Raw genomic sequence first — 6,000 nt, forward strand, 5'->3', positions numbered from 1 at the left:
CTGAACGTTTACCTCAATGTTTACCTGATTGATTACCTGAATGTTTACCTGAACGTTTACCTGAATGTTTACCTGATTGTTTACCTGAACGTTTACCTGATTGTTTACCTGAATGTTTACCTGATTGTTTACCTCAACGTTTACCTGATTGTTTACCTGATTGTTTACCTCAACGTTTACCTGATTGTTTACCTGATTGTTTACCTGATGTTTACCTGAATGTTTACCTAAATGTTTACCTGAATGTTTACCTGATTGTTTACCTGAACGTTTACCTAAATGTTTACCTGAATGTTTACCTGATTGTTTACCTGAATGTTTACCTGAATGTTTACCTGAATGTTTACCTGAATGTTTACCTGAATGTTTACCTAAATGTTTACCTGATTGTTTACCTGAATGTTTACCTGAACGTTTACCTGAATGTTTACCTGATTGTTTACCTGTTTACCTGATTGTTTACCTGATTGTTTACCTGAATGTTTACCTAATGTTTACCTGATTGTTTACCTGAATGTTTACCTGATTGTTTACCTGAATGTTTACCTGATTGTTTACCTGAACGTTTACCTAAATGTTTACCTGATTGTTTACCTGAACGTTTACCTAAATGTTTACCTGATTGTTTACCTGAATGTTTACCTGATTGTTTACCTGATTGTTTACCTGAATGTTTACTTGAATGTTTACCTAAATGTTTACCTGATTGTTTACCTGAATGTTTACCTGATTGTTTACCTGATTGTTTACCTGATTGTTTACCTCAACGTTTACCTGATTGTTTACCTGAATGTTTACCTGAATGTTTACCTAAACGTTTACCTGATTGTTTACCTGAATGTTTACCTGATTGTTTACCTCAACGTTTACCTGATTGTTTACCTGATTGTTTACCTCAACGTTTACCTGATTGTTTACCTGAATGTTTACCTGAACGTTTACCTAAATGTTTACCTGATTGTTTACCTGATTGTTTACCTCAACGTTTACCTGATTGTTTACCTGAATGTTTACCTGATTGTTTACCTGAATGTTTACCTGAACGTTTACCTAAATGTTTACCTGATTGTTTACCTGAATGTTTACCTGATTGTTTACCTGAATGTTTACCTGAATGTTTACCTGAATGTTTACCTGAATGTTTACCTGAATGTTTACCTGAATGTTTACCTGATTGTTTACCTGAACGTTTAACTGAAGGTTTACCTGATTGTTTACCTCAACGTTTACCTGATTGTTTACCTGAATGTTTACCTAAACGTTTACCTGATTGTTTACCTGAATGTTTACCTGATTGTTTACCTCAACGTTTACCTGATTGTTTACCTGAATGTTTACCTAAATGTTTACCTGAATCTTTACCTGAACGTTTACCTAAATGTTTACCTGATTGTTTACCTGAATGTTTACCTGAACGTTTACCTAAATGTTTACCTGATTGTTTACCTGATTGTTTACCTGAATGTTAACCTGAACGTTTACCTGAATGTTTACCTGATTGTTTACCTGAATGTTTACCTAGATGTTTACCTGAACGTTTACCTAAATGTTTACCTGAATGTTTACCTGAATGATTACCTGAATGTTTACCTCGCGTTTACCTGAATGTTTACCTGAATGTTTACCTGAACGTTTACCTAAATGTTTACCTGATTGTTTACCTGAATGTTTACCTGAATGTTTACCTGATTGTTTACCTGAACGTTTACCTGAATGTTTACCTGATTGTTTACCTCAACGTTTACCTGATTGTTTACCTGAATGTTTACCTGAATGTTTACCTAAACGTTTACCTGATTGTTTACCTGAATGTTTACCTGATTGTTTACCTGAATGTTTACCTGAACGTTTACCTAAATGTTTACCTGATTGTTTACCTGCTTGTTTACCTGAATGTTTACCTGAACGTTTACCTGAATGTTTACCTGAATGTTTACCTAAATGTTTACCTGATTGTTTACCTGATTGTTTACCTGATTGTTTACCTCAACGTTTACCTGATTGTTTACCTGATTGTTTACCTCAACGTTTACCTGATTGTTTACCTGAATGTTTACCTAAACGTTTACCTGATTGTTTACCTGAATGTTTACCTGATTGTTTACCTGAATGTTTACCTGAACGTTTACCTAAATGTTTACCTGATTGTTTACCTCAACGTTTACCTGATTGTTTACCTGAATGTTTACCTAAATGTTTACCTGATTGTTTACCTGAATGTTTACCTGATTGTTTACCTGATTGTTTACCTGAATGTTTACCTGAACGTTTACCTGAATGTTTACCTGAATGTTTACCTGAATGTTTACCTAAATGTTTACCTGATTGTTTACCTGATTGTTTACCTCAACGTTTACCTGATTGTTTACCTGATTGTTTACCTCAACGTTTACCTGATTGTTTACCTGAATGTTTACCTAAACGTTTACCTGATTGTTTACCTGAATGTTTACCTGATTGTTTACCTGAATGTTTACCTGAACGTTTACCTAAATGTTTACCTGATTGTTTACCTGCTTGTTTACCTGAATGTTTACCTGAACGTTTACCTGAATGTTTACCTGAATGTTTACTTGAATGTTTACCTAAATGTTTACCTGATTGTTTACCTGAATGTTTACCTGATTGTTTACCTGATTGTTTACCTGAATGTTTACCTGATTGTTTACCTGATTGTTTACCTGATTGTTTACCTGAATGTTTACCTAAATGTTTACCTGATTGTTTACCTGAATGTTTACCTGATTGTTTACCTGAATGTTTACCTAAATGTTTACCTGATTGTTTACCTGATTGTTTACCTAAATGTTTACCTGCTTGTTTACCTGAATGTTTACCTGAACGTTTACCTGAATGTTTACCTGAATGTTTACCTGATTGTTTACCTCAACGTTTACCTGATTGTTTACCTGAATGTTTACCTGAATGTTTACCTAAACGTTTACCTGATTGTTTACCTGAATGTTTACCTGATTGTTTACCTGAATGTTTACCTGATTGTTTACCTGATTGTTTACCTGAACGTTTACCTCAATGTTTACCTGATTGATTACCTGAATGTTTACCTGAACGTTTACCTGATTGTTTACCTGAATGTTTACCTGATTGTTTACCTGATTGTTTACCTCAACGTTTACCTGATTGTTTACCTGAATGTTTACCTGAATGTTTACCTGAATGTTTACCTGAACGTTTACCTGAATGTTTACCTGATTGTTTACCTGAATGTTTACTTGAATGTTTACCTAAATGTTTACCTGATTGTTTACCTGATTGTTTACCTGATTGTTTACCTGAATGTTTACCTAAATGTTTACCTGATTGTTTACCTGATTGTTTACCTAAATGTTTACCTGATTGTTTACCTGATTGTTTACCTCAACGTTTACCTGATTGTTTACCTGATTGTTTACCTCAACGTTTACCTGATTGTTTACCTGAATGTTTACCTGAATGTTTACCTAAACGTTTACCTGATTGTTTACCTGAATGTTTACCTGATTGTTTACCTGAATGTTTACCTGAATGTTTACCTGATTGTTTACCTGATTGTTTACCTGATTGTTTACCTGAATGTTTACCTAAATGTTTACCTGATTGTTTACCTGAATGTTTACCTGAATGTTTACCTGATTGTTTACCTGAATGTTTACCTGAACGTTTGCCTAAATGTTTACCTGATTGTTTACCTGAATGTTTACCTAAACATTTACCTGATTGTTTACCTGAATGTTTACCTGAATGTTTACCTGATTGTTTACCTGAATGTTTACCTGATTGTTTACCTGATTGTTTACCTGAATGTTTACTTGAATGTTTACCTAAATGTTTACCTGAATGTTTACTTGCATGTTTACCTAAATGTTTACCTGATTGTTTACCTGATTGTTTACCTGATTGTTTACCTGATTGTTTACCTGAACGTTTACCTGAATGTTTACCTGATTGTTTACCTGAATGTTTACCTGAATGTTTACCTAAATGTTTACCTGATTGTTTACCTGAATGTTTACCTGATTGTTTACCTGAATGTTTACCTGAATGTTTACCTGAACGTTTACCTGAATGTTTACCTGAATGTTTACCTGAATGTTTACCTGAACGTTTACCTGAATGTTTACCTGATTGATTACCTGAATGTTTACCTGAACGTTTACCTAAATGTTTACCTGATTGTTTACCTGAATGTTTACCTGAATGTTTACCTGAATGTTTACCTGAATGTTTACTTGAATGTTTACCTAAATGTTTACCTGATTGTTTACCTGATTGTTTACCTAAATGTTTACCTGATTGTTTACCTGAATGTTTACCTGATTGTTTACCTGTTTACCTAAATGTTTACCTGATTGTTTACCTGAACGTTTACCTGAATGTTTACCTGATTGTTTACCTGAATGTTTACCTGAACGTTTACCTGAATGTTTACCTGAATGTTTACCTGATTGTTTACCTGATTGTTTACCTGATTGTTTACCTGAACGTTTAACTGAAGGTTTACCTGATTGTTTACCTCAACGTTTACCTGATTGTTTACCTGAATGTTTACCTAAACGTTTACCTGATTGTTTACCTGAATGTTTACCTGATTGTTTACCTGCTTGTTTACCTGAATGTTTACTTGAATGTTTACCTGATTGTTTACCTGAATGTTTACCTAAATGTTTACCTGAATCTTTACCTGATGTTTACCTAAATGTTTACCTGATTGTTTACCTGAATGTTTACCTGAACGTTTACCTGAATGTTTACCTGATTGTTTACCTGAATGTTTACCTAGATGTTTACCTGAACGTTTACCTGAATGTTTACCTGAATGTTTACCTGAACGTTTACCTAAATGTTTACCTGATTGTTTACCTGATTGTTTACCTCAACGTTTACCTGATTGTTTACCTGAATGTTTACCTAAACGTTTACCTGATTGTTTACCTGAATGTTTACCTGATTGTTTACCTGAATGTTTACCTGAACGTTTACCTGATTGTTTACCTGAATGTTTACCTGAATGTTTACCTGATTGTTTACCTGAATGTTTACCTGAACGTTTGCCTAAATGTTTACCTGATTGTTTACCTGAATGTTTACCTGATTGTTTACCTGAATGTTTACCTGCTTGTTTACCTGAATGTTTACCTGAACGTTTACCTGAATGTTTACCTGAATGTTTACTTGAATGTTTACCTAAATGTTTACCTGATTGTTTACCTGATTGTTTACCTGATTGTTTACCTGAATGTTTACCTAAATGTTTACCTGATTGTTTACCTCAACGTTTACCTGATTGTTTACCTGATTGTTTACCTGAACGTTTACCTAAATGTTTACCTGATTGTTTACCTGAATGTTTACCTGAATGTTTACCTGATTGTTTACCTGATTGTTTACCTGAATGTTTACCTGATTGTTTACCTGAATGTTTACCTGAATGTTTACCTGAATGTTTACCTAAATGTTTACCTGATTGTTTACCTGAATGTTTACCTGAATGTTTACCTGATTGTTTACCTGATTGTTTACCTAAATGTTTACCTGCTTGTTTACCTGAATGTTTACCTGAACGTTTACCTGAATGTTTACCTGAATGTTTACTTGAATGTTTACCTAAATGTTTACCTGATTGTTTACCTGAATGTTTACTTGAATGTTTACCTAAATGTTTACCTGATTGTTTACCTGAATGTTTACCTGATTGTTTACCTGATTGTTTACCTGATTGTTTACCTGAATGTTTACCTAAATGTTTACCTGATTGTTTACCTGATTGTTTACCTGATTGTTTACCTGAATGTTTACCTGATTGTTTACCTCAACGTTTACCTGATTGTTTACCTCAACGTTTACCTGATTGTTTACCTGAATGTTTACCTGAATGTTTACCTGAATGTTTACCTGAATGTTTACCTGAATGTTTACCTAAATGTTTACCTGATTGTTTACCTGATTGTTTACCTAAATGTTTACCTGATTGTTTACCTGATTGTTTACCTCAACGTTTAC

The sequence above is a fragment of the Pseudoliparis swirei genome, chromosome 19 (assembly GCF_029220125.1).
Source record: "Pseudoliparis swirei isolate HS2019 ecotype Mariana Trench chromosome 19, NWPU_hadal_v1, whole genome shotgun sequence".
NCBI classification, from domain to species: domain Eukaryota; kingdom Metazoa; phylum Chordata; class Actinopteri; order Perciformes; family Liparidae; genus Pseudoliparis; species Pseudoliparis swirei.